We start from the raw sequence: 16,897 nt of genomic DNA on the forward strand, positions 1-16,897 counted from the left end.
GGCCACTTTCTTTTAGTGCTGTGTATGACATTAGGAGTTTAATTAAAGGAATGCATTTGGAAAAGTGTGTCAGTGATAACAAAACCATTGTTTGACAGTGCCAGTGCTAATAGTTATAACAGTGGAAAAAAAAACTTTCATTTAAGACTGAACTGCAATCTTTCAAAATCTATAGGGGACAAATAGCAGTAAGCATCCAACAAACTGAGTTAAGACTTTGTAAAAATGTCATTTCTGCAAATATGTAAAGGAGAGCAGTGGTGCATGGGACACAGAGCAGCCCTAATTTCACCCTGTTTATTAGAAGGTGTCCCTTCCCATGGCAGGGAGGTTGGAAGTAGATGATCTTTAAGGTCCCTTCCAACCCAAAGCATTCTCTGATTCTGTGATTCTATGGCTTTGACATCAGTGAGGGCAAATAGCTCTCTGAGATTCAAATTATTCTAGGGACATCAAGTGAAGAGTACGCTTCTTCAGAAAAGGGCTCAGTGGTTTGCTTTTCACAAGGAAAAATAGAACCTCATAATCTTAGCCATACCTTCACATGATATTTTCTCTCATAAAGTAGACGTGCTCAGGAAATATAATCCACAGGAGGGTACCATCAGGTAGATCCGCAAAACTGCTTGGGAATTCATACTTTCACAGTAGGTTGTTCTGGCTAAAGCAGATTATGAGTTAAGATCAAATTTTCTTGTGACATGGGAAAAAAATATAGAGAGAACAAGATGATGAAAATTACTGGGGACAAGTTCACAGCATTGTGTTGAGGCTTTAATGTGAGAACGATAAAGTGCATGAGTAAAGGATGGGCTCCAGGAGCAGCTTTATAGTAAGGGTACAGATGTTATTTCAGTACACAAGCAGAGCATTAGTCAGCAGTGTCATGATATTGCAAGAAAGCAAACCCCATATTGGGATGTATAGACACAAATGTAAATTTCAAGACACACAAAGTAATTCCATAAAGCCTCTGTGGGAGTACCGTGTACAGTTTTAGGCAACATGCTTCAAGAAAAAATGAACCGAGTAAGAGAGACTCCAATGGAGAGCAATGAAAATGATCAGCAAGCTAAACAATATGACATGTGGGAAGAGATTTAAGAGATATTCTTCCACCTAGAAAAAGGAAGCTTGACAATGACTACAAGATTGTAGAATATACACAAAACTTCTTTAGGGAGGAAGGAACTGACACACAGTCCATTTTCTCAACAGACAGGATTTAAAATATGGTGTGTATTATAGCAGGATGGATTTAGTATAAATCTTATGAAAAACTTTCTGATCATAAAACATGCTCTATAACAGACTGTATTTTAAGGGTCTTTGAGGAGCTCGCTGAGAGAGATGAAGTACCAGAGATGACATTTAAATAAAGCCTCTGCCTCAAAAGGGATTGATTAGTTACCTTTTTGACATCTTGACATCCTGCCCTATTCAAGGACAGAAGTGGCACTAATGCAAAATAAATAAATAAATAAATAAATAAATATTAATGCAGGTTATAGAAGGCTTTTATATAGAATTTCAAAATGCAAAGTTTTTGTTTTTTTTCTCTGCTCTCACTCAGAATACTTTATGTTCTACTTAGAAATTATCAATCATCTGGCCATGAATGTCGTGAAATTTACTTGTATTTATGCATATTACACAATTTTTTTGAATAGAGAAGTCTGTTAAACATGGCATTTGAAAAGTTCTTTCCAATTGTGTTTAAGACCTCTTTATTTTTATTGCTCTGATCACAAAAAGAATTTCGAGAGGGTTCATTTTTCCTGCTAACATCACTAAACCTTATTCTTTACGTGGCAGAACAGAACCAAAGTTAGCTGTAGATGTTCACAGCTTTGAAGACATGGTTGTTACATTTAGTGAAAAAGTAGTTCATAAATACATTCTTCCCAGTGCTAGAGTAGAATATGTTTTATCACAGTAACTGAGCATCCGGTGGTGGTTTCTACCCACCCAACCACAGGAGTACATCAGTGTTATCCTAACACAAGAGAGGCAGATACGGACCACCCAGAAATATTTGAGTTTCTGGGTGGGCCACTCTTAGACTGATTCTTTCCGTTCAGTGCTCATTTTTATATTGTTACCAAATAACGTGTAGGAGAAATCTAGATGTGATGACCTAGAAAAAGTTAAATGGTCCAGTTCTGAAGCCACATGAGAATTAATCTAGTAGAAATGATTGAAATAAATCAGTCTGAACTGTTTTGGTGGAGCTTTTTTGACCTTTTTAAATGAAAAAGTTTAGCCAAGTACTTACCATTCTTGACCCTAATCCATTGCTGAAAAGCTCCTCCTTCTAGTGTTTAGTCGTCAACTAACTTTTTACTCCTTAGTTTTTAAATTGTGTTTTGACACTGGTCATTGCATTCTAGCACAGCTGGTAAATTCTTGGCTGGTACTTTCTGTCAAAGACATAGAAAATGCTGCAGCCGGCTTTCCAGAAACCTGTAGCATTACACTATAGGGAGGTGGTCAAATAAGAAGTTCATTCAGTTCTGATATTCCCTATTAAAAAATGGAGAGAAAACAAGATAATCTTCCTATGCTTCAGCGTCAGGAAGAACTTGGGAGTTTTGTATGTTAGGATTCAAAGCTAAATTTTTACATCACAACGAAAAACTGCAATGGCAGGGGAGATTTTGTTGATTTCAGAAAATACTGGAAATATTACTAAACTCCTAAACATTTGCTACTTGATAAGATTCTACCAGAGTTCCTCTGTTGTTAAGTGCATCTTTAATAGAAGCAAAGTCATTACTACCTATTGTCTCCTGCATGACCTACCGCTTTTTCCCAGTGGTAGACAGTCTTGTTGGGACTACAGTCATATGCTTTTTTTGAGAACTGTGAGACGCAGTCCATGTGTCTCAGAAGGGCTAAGAAGCATTTCTTGGGTGAAAAATAACATTCATTACCCAGGGATCTCACTGCTTTATTGTAGGCCTGGGCTGGTTTGGTGTACATCCAGGAGGAGGTAGTGAGAACAGTCTTAGCACACTGTTGTGGCTCACTACTGAATACACCAAGGTTTAGGTTACTCAGGACCCAGCACATCTCCAGTACAGGAGGAACAGTCCAACTGCTCACACACACCATGTGGCTCAAGGGTCAGAGGTTGGCTGGTACTGCAGTGCATCAAGTTGCTGTGCTGTGCTGCAAGGACTTATCAGGCTAAATCAAAGAAAAACATAGCCCTCCTGTTGTAAAGAGATATCCACTGCCTGTTTGTACAACAGGTGGTTAGGGAGAGATATCTGTTGCATTTGATGCGTATAGACATGGTACCTTCAATTTTGTAAGTTTTGTAACAGCTAAAACCACACAAAAGGAAGCCATTTATAAGTAACACCAAAGCAGGCTCACACTGCACTTGAAAAAGCTTTGGTAAACAGCAGCTTTTTTTTTTTTCTTTTCTTTTTCTTTTTTTTTTCCTTTTTTTTTTTTTTTGCCCACCAATATATGTATATTGATTTAAATCTTTAGCCAACTGCTAGTCTTTAGGTTTGTTGTGTTCTCAGGCTTCCTTACACCAGTCAGAGTAATGCATACTGCATACTAAATTATTGGCCGTCTACAGAATAGCTGAAAAACTTTCAACCAGTTTTCTACTATGAGTTGTCTGTTTGTATTGTATTGTTTATTCCTGAGCTATGGACAAAAATATCCACAAAGAAAATATTAATGCCAGAAGATTTCCTGCCTCTTGTGGCTAAGCAGGGGCAAACCAGAACAGTTCAAGGAGATACAATGAGTATCTTGAAGTACATGGGAATACACATTTAATTACCTACACAATTATATTTTCTTTTCTTTGCTTTAGGAATTAATTTTTTCTTCCTCTCTTGGAAGCCAAAACATGTAGTCTATCCGGTCTCATTCTCTTCTCAGTGAGAATGGTGTTGTTGCCTTTTTACCGTTCTTTTTTCCCCGCTCACTACAGTAGATGGGGTTCAGATTTTTGTTTCACTAGTGCTCACCCTCCCCACTCTGCTGTAAGCTAAGCCCACGTGTCTGGTAGAGAAAACACTAGATTCATAAGCTTTTAATGTAGAAGTCTGTTTATATAGTAAGATGATTTACATGTCATATGTTAATAATACATTGGGGTGGTTTTATGTTTGTTTTTTTGTAGTAGAAGCAGGGTAAATAAATTTCTTGTAAATAAATCCTTTCTTGTAAATAAATACTTGCTCAACTTTATAAAGGGTGTAATGTAGGTTCACTAGTCTGTATATGGTACACTACACGTTAGAGGAGCACTTGCGTCTTGAAATTCACTACCAGCCTCACAGTGTAGCGTAGAGATAATCAGACTGTGATAAAAACAGCACTTTGTAAAACTTAACTGGATATACTCAGAAGTTGATTTAGTGCATACTGCTATATGTTAGTCCATTTAGAGGAGAAGGAGTTGGGAAGGTGTGGGTTTTTTTTCTTTTTCTTTTTTTTTTCTGTGAAGAAAAAATAGGATGGAAAGCCTGCAGAAAATCACAGTAATTTTCCTTATATGAATGCAAGGACTCGTTTCCCCGGAGCTCTGCTTTCAGCTATCCACTAGAGTTTGCTGTAGCAGTTGCACAAACCTCACAAATCTGTTATGAATAGAGAGCGCTGTGTACCATCACTGACTTTGAATGAGAAAGACAGTTTAGGCTAAAATGTGGATGAGTCAAAAGGCATCACTTTATGCCAAGTTTCAGTCCAGTGGGAATGTTTATAGCCTCTGAAAATTCTGTTATAATATAAAGGCTGCCAGATTCTTAAGTTCAGTGGTGTTATTGGGCTCCTAGTATAATACAAATGTTTCCTTTCTTCGTATGATTTATGGGCCTGTCTCTGCATCTTTTATTTTTCTGTGATCTTGGGTAGTGAAAAAGGGTCCTAATCATGCCAAACCTCTAACTGACAGTTATCTCACTGGTATTATGAGAAGGGAGATTTGTTGGTCAGAGTACCCAACTGACCAGAAAAAAAAAATAGCTTACAGTTGGCATTGACAAAGAAAAGTGCAGTAAAAATATCGCAAGTCCAAATATGCAAACCACAGACAGTTGAAGCCAAACCTGGGACACATAAATGGTGCAATAGTTTGGATCAGCACTTTTTCCAAATAGATAAAAGAATTTATATAAGGTAGATTTGTTAATTGAATTTTCATGCTCTGTTAAAATAAGCAGATCTTGGAAAGCTAAGATTTTTTTTATTTTTATTTTTTTGAAAGTGAAGTCATTGACAAAATGAAGTGCTTATTGCTAACGAACTGTGTGCCAGGATTCCTTAAGCAGTAAGGCAGAGATGATTACCCTGCTGATACAACCAAGACATAAATATATTGAAGACATTAGGTAAGTTAGGCATTTATAATAGCGTAACTTACTGTGTGTGCCAGGATCGCAGAATCACAGAATTGTAAGGGTTGGAAGAGACCTCAAGAGATCATCGGGTCCAACCCCCCTGACAAAGCAGGTTCCGTAGCAGTCTGCTGTTGGTGTTCCTAACTTGTAAACTGAAATACAATTTTGCTTTAACACTTACAGTCCTGAGGAAGACCTGTTTTTTAAACACATGCTATGTAATCAAGATATTTTTCATTACTTGTCAATAGAGAGTAATTTCACACTGCAGTCAATGGATATATTATAGTGTTTTGTTGTTGTGGTGTTTTTTGTTTGTTGTTTTGTTTGTTGTGTTTTTTTTTTTATTTTTTATTTTTTGTCTGACTGGTCATTTTTGACTTATATTCTTAAGTAAAACACTTTTAGACATTGTACAACTTCTTTTCTTTTCAAGAAGGAAATCAAGAAGGAAATCTTAATGGCTCAGGAGCGGTCTGTCCCCACGTGCCCAAAGACAAGCCGACGCGGAACTAGACCGGCCTGGCTGAACAGAGAGTTGTGGCTCGAGCTTAGGAGAAAAAGGAGGGTTTATAATCTTTGGAAAAGAGGGCGGGCTATTCAAGAGGACTTTAAGGATGTTGCAAGGCTGTGCAGGGACAAAATTAGAAAGGCCAAAGCTCATCTGGAGCTCAATCTGGCTACCGCCATTAAAGATAACAAAAAATGTTTTTACAAATACATCAGCACAAAAAGGAGGACTAAGGACAATCTCCATCCTTTACTGGATGCGGGGGGAAACTTAGTTACAAAAGATGAGGAAAAGGCTGAGGTGCTCAATGCCTTCTTTGCCTCAGTCTTTAGCGGCAAGACCGGTTGTTCTCTGGATACCGGGTACCCTGAGCTGGTGGAAGGGGATGGGGAGCAGAATGTGGCCCTCACTATCCATGAGGAAATGGTTGGCGACCTGCTACAGCACTTGGATGTACGCAAGTCGATGGGGCCGGATGGGATCCACCCAAGGGTACTGAGAGAACTGGCGGAGGAGCTGGCCAAGCAGCTTTCCGTCATTTATCAGCAGTCCTGGCTATCAGGGGAGGTCCCAGTCGACTGGCGGCTAGCAAACGTGACGCCCATCTACAAGAAGGGTCGGAGGGTAGACCCGGGGAACTATAGGCCTGTTAGTTTGACCTCAGTGCCAGGGAAGCTCATGGAGCAGATTATCAAGAATGTCATCACGCGGCACTTGCAGGGCAACCAGGCAATCAGGCCCAGTCAGCATGGGTTTATGAAAGGTAGGTCCTGCTTGACAAACCTGATCTCCTTCTATGACCAAGTGACGCGCTTGGTGGATGAGGGGAAGGCTGTGGATGTGATCTACCTTGACTTCAGTAAGGCTTTTGACACCGTTTCCCACAGCATTCTTCTCAAGAAACTGTCTGCTCGTGGCTTGGACTGGCGTACACTTTGTTGGGTTAAAAACTGGCTGGATGGCCGGGCCCAAAGAGTAGTGGTAAATGGAGTTAAATCCAGTTGGAGGCCGGTTACTAGTGGAGTCCCCCAGGGCTCAGTGCTGGGGCCAGTCCTCTTTAATATCTTTATCGATGACCTGGATGAGGGGATCGAGTGCACCCTCAGTAAGTTTGCAGATGACACCAAGTTAGGTGCATGTGTCGATCTGCTCGAGGGAAGGAAGGCTCTGCAAGAGGATCTGGATAGGCTGGACTGATGGGCTGAGGTCAACTGCATGAAGTTCAACAAGGCCAAGTGCCGGGTCCTGCATCTGGGGCGTAACAACCCCAAGCAGCGCTACAGGCTGGGAGATGAGTGGCTGGAAAGCTGCCTGGCAGAGAAGGACCTGGGAGTACTGGTTGATAGTTGGCTGAATATGAGCCAGCAGTGTGCCCAGGTGGCCAAGAAGGCCAACAGCATCCTGGCCTGTATAAGAAGCAGTGTGGCCAGCAGGTCTAGGGAGGTGATTGTCCCCTTGTACTTGGCTCTGGTGAGGCCGCACCTCGAGTACTGTGTTCAGTTTTGGGCCCCTCGCTACAAGAAGGACATGGAGGTGCTCGAGAGAGTCCAGAGAAGGGCAACGAATCTGGTGAGGGGTCTGGAGAACAAGTCTTCCGAGGAGCGGCTGAGGGAGCTGGGGTTGTTTAGCCTGGAGAAGAGGAGGCTCAGGGGAGACGTCATTGCTCTCTATAGGTACCTTAAAGGAGGCTGTAGAGAGGTGGGGGTTGGTCTATTCTCCCACGTGCCTGGTGACAGGACGAGGGGGAATGGGCTAAAGTTGCGCCAGGGGAGGTTTAGGTTGGATGTTAGGAAGAACTTCTTTACTGAAAGGGTTGTTAGGCATTGGAGTGGACTGCCCAGGGAGGTGGTTGAGTCGCCATCCCTGGAGGTCTTTAAAAGACGTTTAGATGTAGCCCTTAGTGATATGGTTTAGTGTAGGACTTGTTAGTGTTAGGACAGAGGTTGGACTAGATGATCTTGGAGGTCTCTTCCAACCTAGACGATTCTGTGATTCTGTGATTTCTCATATTTTCATGCCAGCTTAAACCTAGCTTGACCTGGCACCATTTCAGGACACGCATTTTTATTCTCTGAGTTCTCACTGCTGGAGCTGCTCAAGATTGAGGTTGCCAATTTAGGGCCTGTTCACTAAGCACTCTGAGTCAAGTCTGACCCAGATGGTAGTTTTCCTTCCCCTCAGAAATAAAAATAAATTTGTTGAGGAATAAAAGCTGTGTCAGGCATAATATACTGTATGATGGTGTTATCAGGGTCTTTGGAAGTTTGTAAAAAGACATCTACCATCCGTAGATCTGAACACAAAGCAGCTTGCAAAAACATTTGTCATGCTTTTACATATCATAAAATGATAAGTATGAAACCGTAGTATTTTGAGTATTGTGTGTGAGCAGGGTGATGTATAGTAGGCATTTTAGACGAAAGGCAGAAATACAGCTTCCATTCTTTATGTGTTTAACAGTATGGAAAGTATCTATTTTCATGTTAACTACTGTAATATTTGGTCACAAGAAATCATTTTGGAAAATTATTTCACATTTAAGACTTTAATGGAGATGCAATGTTAGCATCAACTGTTACAGGTTTAGTCCGAATCTAATTATGTGCCATTTAGCTTGTCGTATATTTAAGTGACATCATGACAGCGTCTTTTATTTTATTTCAGTCGTTGAATGTCATTTAGAATGAAGTAAATTCTAACATGCTACTGACAAAAAAGCTCAGTTTCAGGCTTTTAGTTGTGAATTTTTCACAGATGTTCTTGATTACCTACCTAGGTAAGTGGAAGGTAGTAATTTGTAGCACGCCTGAGCATCGAGAAATATGACTGTGTAACATGATGCACTATCACCAACCAGCTTGACAGTCCTTTTCTGTAGTTATGTGAGGACTGCTCCAGGGAAGAACTAGTGCTTTCTGGTGTTTTTTAAGCTTTCGCTCTCTTTGTATCTTGTTGATGTTGCCACAGTTTGTGAAGTGTTTGGTGTGGAAAAGCAGAGATCAATTGCAAGTCCAAATTTTTGGGAGAGCATAACAAATGGCAAGCCAAAGAAACTGACTGCAGGCATCTGGGTCTAGTCTTCAGTAGGTCAAACATGAGATCAGTGAACAAGTCTTTTTTGTCTAAACCATCCATTCGTGAATCAAACTCTTAGAGCTTCTTCTTAGTTATGGGCTTCTATAACCTAAGTCAGTAACTGATGGTAGATTTCTCTGATGCCTTCTAAGAAATTTCTTTTTAAAGCATTGTTGTTATGGTCATGGAGAAAACCTGAGTCCTCTGTCAGTGCTGAACCTGAAATCGGTGCTAGTAGCTTTCCTTGCTAGTAGCAATTCCTAGGTCCTGACTGCAATTGATCTTGTGGCTGATTTAGTATACTTCACTGGCTATAAATGTTTTTTCTCTGAGGTCTGTTTACTGACCATTACCTGTGTGGAACATTTTTCCTCAATATGCTGATACAGCATTAGGAGATATTTCCCTCATGTGGACACACATATATGTGAAAGGTTGGTTTTTTTTTTTTTGAATCTTGTCCCATTCCTTCCCAAAAAACAACTGCTCCTGATTAAATGGAAAAACAAACAAACAAACAAACAAAAAACTTGTGTACTTCTACACAGAATACTTGTGGACCTCCAGGGAGTGCTATGTGAATAGTGCAAATTCACACCTTTATACTGGAAAATACTCGTATGTAGACAAGGCTTTAGTAGCCACAGATAGGCATTATATCACCCCTGCAGTAGCATAGGAAAGGTCATGTTTTTATTTCTGTTCTACATTTCTGTGCAGACTGGATCCTTCAGTTACACCTATGTAAACCATTTTGTCATTTCTTCTCCTTGCTGCTTTCATACAGTCTACATCCTAGTATGTCTCTTTTCCCTGGTACATGGTAGAGAAAGAGTTCCTCCTTGTGTCATGGTGAAACAAATCTGTATATTTGCTGTGACTGGTTTAAAGAAATTAAATGATGGATCACCCATACAATGAGTGCTCTTGTGTTACAGGGTGGATGTACAGAATAAATAAATTGTTCATGAAGTTCTAGAAACATAGGTTTTATTAAAGTGCTTTCTTCAACAAGCTAATTAAGGTAAAACACTCCTAAATATGGGTATTCAATAAAAAGAATCAGCCTAATAAATAGTATTTCCAAAAGAAGCTTTGAAGCTGTAAATATTAAACTGAATTATGGTAGTGTGTATGAAGTCAGTGAGGCTACACAGATACCTTAGCAGAGAGCAGTGATGTAGTAATCTTCTTGTAAGCTGTTTTCATGTAGATTTATTGACTGGTTTGTTGACTACATGTATGTAACCTGTTCCAGAGAGCTCAAAAAAAAAACCAAAAAGGTGATGAAGAGTCCTAATGCAGTCCTAATCCTAATAAAGGATTAAAAGGCCAAAGCTTATCTATCTAAAAGGTGTGAGAACAGAAAATGGGAACCCCATTTTAGAATTAAAATAGAGAAGATAAAATTGGAATTTTTGATATATATCCTTTTATATTAACAGTCTCACGAAAGGAATGGAATTCTCTGTACATTTAAGAACATTTAAAACTAGCCTAGGAAAAACTTCAGGAGTATACCACGGGGAGAAGTCATGTATTAGGCATGACAAGAAGTGTACGGGATAAGTTTTCCAGCCCTCACTGCATTGTTTCTTTGGACTTTACAAATATCCTGTATACAGTCAGTTCTATTTTTTATCTGTCTCTGGTTTCTTCAAGTGAGCAGTATCTCTTACATGAATAAAAGGCCATCAGCAAATAAAAGGGCTAATAGTCCTCTACAAAGAAAAATATTCATTAAAAAATAGATTGTTTTACATAAACCTGGTTTAAAACACAGGGAAATAATACAGCATCCTGCATAACACTAGTTATTATTGCATATCTAAATCACTCCTGTTTATTTAAATCCTATCTGTTTGAATATTAAATAAATAGGATTTAAATATTTGTTTAAAGTTGTGTATATTTTAATTTAAATATGTGATGATATGTAAATGCTTTATTTTATATTATGGGTAAATCTCCATTTGTTTCAAAACTTTGCACTGTCGTTTAATACAATGCTTACCAGCATAATAGTTCGCTTTCAAAGCAGAATAGGTCTGTGCTGGTATAAAATTAATGTGCATTTTAACTAATATAGTTTTATGGAATTCTGTAGCTAAAGGGTAGCATAAACAGCTGGAATTTAGTAAAGTTAAAAGAGAGCTCTACCAGTTCTTCTGTCTTTAACCATGAAATCCATACTCTCTGCTGAAATGGAAGAGCAGTGAGAGACTGAAAACTAGTCTGTTCTGATTGATTTCCTCTGAATTTGCTTGCAAGTTGGCTGCTTATTTTTGTAAATACAGTTTAAGCAACAATTACAAAGATAAAGTGATTGAGGAGATCTGTCTTCCAAAAGAGCCTGTGAGTTGCAAACGCTGCTTCCTGTTTCTTCCTTAAAATTGAATTGCTACTTTTGACCGTGGAAATTTTGACTGTGTTCTATTTATTATGCCAACAGGTCCTTAAAAATGGTTTGCATTCTTTGTTCAGTATTTCCTAGGCATGTGGAAGAGTAGGCCTGCAGCAGAAGTACTATGGAGGAAAAGTAGTTGAAGTTTTGAATATCTCGGGGATGGATTAGGGGCTGGGAAAGTGTGAAAGATCCCAGCCTGGGTACCATTCATTTTATTCAGTGTGGTGTTGGATAGTGTGAGAAGGAAGAAGAGAAAAAACAAAAATATGTATTTTGGAATGCACCCAGTGGAAATTTTCAAAAGAAAACCAAGTTTTTCCACTTTGAACCCTGTAAGAAGGCTATGGACAACAGATAGATTGGTATTCACTTATCAAAGTGGGATACTAAAAATCCATTTATTCCTACAAATAACCACTGTTTTTATACTGTGTCTTTCTTGCCTAGGTTCCTCAGACTATTTCAAGAAAATCTACCATGACCTTTTTCAAAGTTTAATAGTTGGATTTTTTTATTGTTATATATATATATTTTATATATATTTGCTCAAAGTTTCATTAAAGTTTTTGAATTTGTTTAAATTCAAGAAGAATTTTGAAAAATGCTTTTGAGGCTTCTGTATAATGAGAACATGATATATGTGTTATACTCCCATCATAGTCAGCAATTATTCAAACATAAAAAAAAAAAAATACCCCAAATGGATTGCAGTTGAAGGAGGGGAGGGGAGGGGAGGGGAGGGGAGGGGAGAGGAGAGGAGAGGAGGGGAGGGGAGGGGAGGGGAGGGGAGAGGAGAGGAGAGGAGAGGAGAGGAGAGGAGAGGAGAGGAGAGGAGAGGAGAGGAGAGGAGAGGAGAGGAGAGGAGAGGAGAGGAGAGGAGAGGAGAGGAGAGGAGAGGAGAGGAGAGGAGAGGAGAGGAGAGGAGAGGAGAGGAGAGGAGAGGAGAGGAGAGGAGAGGAGAGGAGAGGAGAGGACACAATCAGAAGAAGAATTGTTAGAAGTCTTTTATAGCAGGTGTTTATTTCCTATTCATTTTCTTCCTTCATAGTGAGGGCTGCTGTGCAAACTGCCTCACAAGCTTTCATCTCTCCATTTAAAACAATTGATGGTTGTTTTTAATGATCATGTCTAGCTGTAGTATTGTGTTTATATCAGTGAAAAGGCTTTAGAAAGCATACTGAGTCCAGATCCAAAGTGATTAATGTGAAATTAAGAGCATCTGGTTGCTCTGAGGAACAGACTCATCTTCCCGTTTTGAATCTGTATCCTGTCTCTTACCTCAGTCTTACATGAAGACTGATCTGCTCAGTTGAATCTGTTATGTGATCCAGTTGAAAACTGCTTGCTCTTTTTTTTTTTCTTTTCTTTTTCTTTTGTACAGTTAGCTAGATTTCTTATTCAGCCAAAAATGCTCTCATGCATTCTCTTTAGCTCCACTTTCAAAACAGCAGGTAGGAATCAGTTAGAGGCGTCAAGCTGAGGGCAGTATTACCAAAATCCAGTCCAAATTAATCTCTTTCTCTCCCTCTAGTTCATAGCTATCCAGAAGGGAGTGAATACTGGGCAGCAGGTAGAAGTAGAAGAAATATACTGTAGTTATTTTTCTGTCAGGTGTTTAAAGATGCTGCCAAATGCTTGTGCTGTTCATCTTCATGTACCTTTTGATTCTGATAGTCACCTTTGGGCCTTGATTGTCTTTGGATAATTCTTTCATTAACTTTAGTTAGCTGCTATTCTGGATGTCTAAGACCCTGTGAAGTACACAAATGAAAATGAAAATATGCAAACCAATTCATCTCAGGCAGGAGCAGGTTGTTCTTGTGTGCACCAGGCATAGCGGGCTGCAATAAAACGTTAACTGTATTGAACAGTAGAGACAAAGCATAATACTTCTTTCAGGGGGAGACAGAACTCCAGAGACAGATGGATTTTGTGAATTCATTGCTCTTGAAAATATTCTTGATTAGTGCCCCCAGGAATATTGTAATTATGCTTTTGATCAGGGATTCTGCTGTGTCAGATCTGAATAAGCAAGCAGTTCAGTATTCAACATGTGGCTTGTTCAAATTCTCCTGTCCCGTGCTGGGACTATGGTACAGAGTTGCATGGACCAGTTTCACCCTTCATTAAAATCAAAGTAAGATGTCATTTAGAGTTTGAACTCTCAGATCTCAGGGCAGTGCTGTAACCTAGTGTGCAAGTCGTGGAGGGCAAATGTAGCAGATGATACATGGCAGATGATGGACAGGATTTTCCTTGCTAGACCCTGGTACTTGTTTGAGTATTTCAGGCTCATACTTTCTATCCACAGTGCAGTGACACAGCTTCTCTCCATTTTTGTGATCCCCTGGGGCAGAGTTGGCTGTTTGGAACGTCATAGCAGTGTTTGCGACGCGCTTTCACAGGAAAGACTGGTGAAAAGTAACTGTGGGGCTGACCAAGTCTCACAGTTGGTGCTCAAGACTTCACAGACCTGAAGTCCTGGTTAGTGAAAAATAATTATGCCTTCTTGTCCATTTTAACTTATCTTCTTTGGAGAGAGCCGAAGTCTGGATACAAATAATAGTGCAGCTGCTGTTCCCACTAGCGTGAGAAATCTCTGAGTATTTGGCACTGTATTGCAACTTTGGTTAAGCTTCCTAAATCTGGCAAAGATGACACTAGGGATATCCTGAAAGTCTAGCTCAGAGATTCTGTTCATCCATTTTAACTTTAATTATGAATTTCTAAAGTTCAGTGTGCCAGGCAGTAATCTTTTTGTTTCATCAGCATGACTCAATTTTGCTATATTTCTAAGAGTGGAAAGAAACAGTCTGAACCGAAGAGTGTTCATTTTTGGCCAAAACAGGGTAGAGAAGAAGGAAGTAAGTGCTGAACTACACGGTGTTTTCTTTTGATAAGAAATATCTAAAGAGTGAGAAAAATAGCTCATGGTGTGTGCTACATCAAACCAGTATCACTTGTTGCATTCCTCTCTTTTCTCTCTAATATGTTATGTCAGCAACGTATACATTAATGATGCAAATAACTGTACTATTACTGTGCATGTGTATTTTGTTCTTATATTTTCTTCTATCCATACCATCTACATTAAAGCTGGATATAATGAAAAGCAAGGTAGAAAGCCCCTTTCAGTTTTGTCTTGCAAAAAGCCTCCCGCTTTGAGGAATGTGGAGGAGATTCTCTGAACATTACTGTCCTTTGTAGCTTGGAAAAAGCCCATAATAAAGACAATAACCTGTTCATTCATTTCTGTTGTGAGTGAAACTCTCTTGCTAATTATTTTTTCCACTGTTTAGTTCTATTAACAGAGCACAGAATGTTGAAGGGACCAGAGTATATGTCCTGGATGAAATCCACAGCATTGCAGTTTTCATCATCACTTTAATCTATGTATGAGCTCTGCTATAAAGTGCAGCAGCAGTGGCATAAACTGAGCAGTCACACTGGGTGCTGCCAGCAGAGTATGGGGCAGGCAATTAATACCTGTCAATGAGCATAGCCCTTTTCTCATTGTCTCTTTTTCTCACATGAAATGAGGAATCAGTGCAGTGCCTGCAGTGCGTCGTTTGTCCTACATGGAACAAGTAGCTGTTACCCTGAATATACAATATACTCCGTTCCTGTTTCTCCTAAATAAAGATAGCAAAAACAGCAGCCAATCTTCCCATGGACAATTCTGCTGTCAGCGCTCCAGCAAATACAGTGGTGGCTCAGCACTTTTTTACCTCATCAGTGGCCTCTCTGTTTCCCATGCACACCCTGCTTTCGTTTCTAGTGTTAGACTTTCTGTATTCTCATGACGGAACTTAAGTGGCAAATATTCCCACTGTTGCTTCTGCTGGTTCAGCAAAATGGATCATTGCCAGGTAGTTTCCAGCATTTCTGCTGCTTTGTGTCGTATCACTTTGCCCACCACAAATGTAAACACTTCAAAGTTCTTTTTTACTGGGACAGCAACTTAGAGATCACAGCTTCAAGTCATGTTCACCATCTGCTTCGGGATGCTACATTTTGTTCTCTCATCTATATGGCCACATGGTTATATTGCATAAACAGCAGGAACTATTTCATGTGTTTTGTTGTTGTTGTTGTTTGTTCATTTTGCCTCCTGATCATGTTTCCTCTTGTTCTTTTCCTTTTTAAGATACAAAGCAACAGTCAAACATGCTGCATTACTTCTGCTAACTTGTGATACCTTGCCCCATGGAATTCAATGGGATTCAAGTCACTGGGTTAAACAGGCAGCATTTCTATGAGATCTGATAACTCCTTGTAACTTTTATATATTCCAGCAAGTTTTCCTCTAAAAATTAAGTAAGATCTGTACGAGGGAAGGTCTCATTACTATTCTTTGTTTTTATTGCAGAATAAAAAATATGGAAGTCCTTATACTATGCAAGAGCACATGGTATTAAACCTGCACAGATATGAAAATGTATCTTTTACACTGAACATAAACCCCACAAGAATGATGATATGTCAGTGACATATATATATGAATATCACTAATTCCTTCCATGGCCTTATTAACAAAAAGGTTGTATATGCAGAATAACCCACTAATACATACTAATAATTTTTGCTATGGTTATGTTTAGTGGCTGATTTTATGTATTGCACAAAGAAGTTCAGCTATTATACCCCAGAAAAGAGCAGCCATGCAAACAAGGCAGAAATCAAAGAAGAGTTGTGACATATAAGCAATGTGACTGGTGTGGTGGTTCTAAAAGTCTTATATTTAAACCTTGGTAGACTAAAATTTCCTGGTGCTCCAGACACTGGTTCCCAGTATCTTCTAACATATAGTCAGATTAACACCTTGCAGTGCCCAAAAGCATGCCAGTGGCTGAAAAGTCCAAATAAATACCAGAAAGTTGCTGCCATAAAATGCTCATTATCTAAGCCCCAGATCTTGTAGACTCCCAACCACGAACATAGATTTGCTCATATGAATTGTTTCACTGATTTAATTGGAACTTATTGGCTAGATAAAATTATACACTACCTAAATGTTTAAAAGTTCAGGACCTAAGACTGAACATGTCATGATTTAGTGAATAGAAACAAACAAACTGGTAACAGCAATGATATGGCTGTTATTTATCACCTTGTTAATTTTATTACTAATAACATAAATAAGATATCTGAACGTTTTTATCTCTTCATGGTTTAAACTTCTCTCATAGTTTAGAAGAGGCTTTAGTCTGATTATTTTGTTTTGTCTTCTAAAAGTTTTTGGATAAAACTCTTAATGAACCTACTATCAAAGAATTTATTTTGTGTATATAATAAAAGTATATATTTTCTGTAACTTCACAAAAGCTAGGTGAAAAAAAAATAGGGAGCAAAGAATATACACACCTTATTAATGTAACCTGGACACTATTAATATAGGTATCTTTTAGGTTCCCTTCCTACAGCAGTAAGTTTTAAGTGAGACCTCTGTCTTTTGTCTGTTAGTATTTTCACCTCACAACTTTGAACCCAGGGTAAATGTCAACTAAAACCAACAGATGTACAAGTATGATC

The 16,897-nt window shown here is 39.0% G+C and overlaps 1 protein-coding gene across 1 annotated transcript in view; it reads left to right on the top strand.

Moving 5' to 3' along the window:
* The window catches only part of LOC310892362 (potassium voltage-gated channel subfamily KQT member 1-like), a 522,172-nt gene that overhangs the window by 191,199 nt on the left and 314,076 nt on the right, over positions 1-16,897 (top strand). The window lies entirely within an intron of this gene.

This window comes from Anser anser, assembly GCF_964211835.1.
Source record: "Anser anser genome assembly, chromosome: 1".
Lineage (NCBI taxonomy): Eukaryota > Metazoa > Chordata > Aves > Anseriformes > Anatidae > Anser > Anser anser.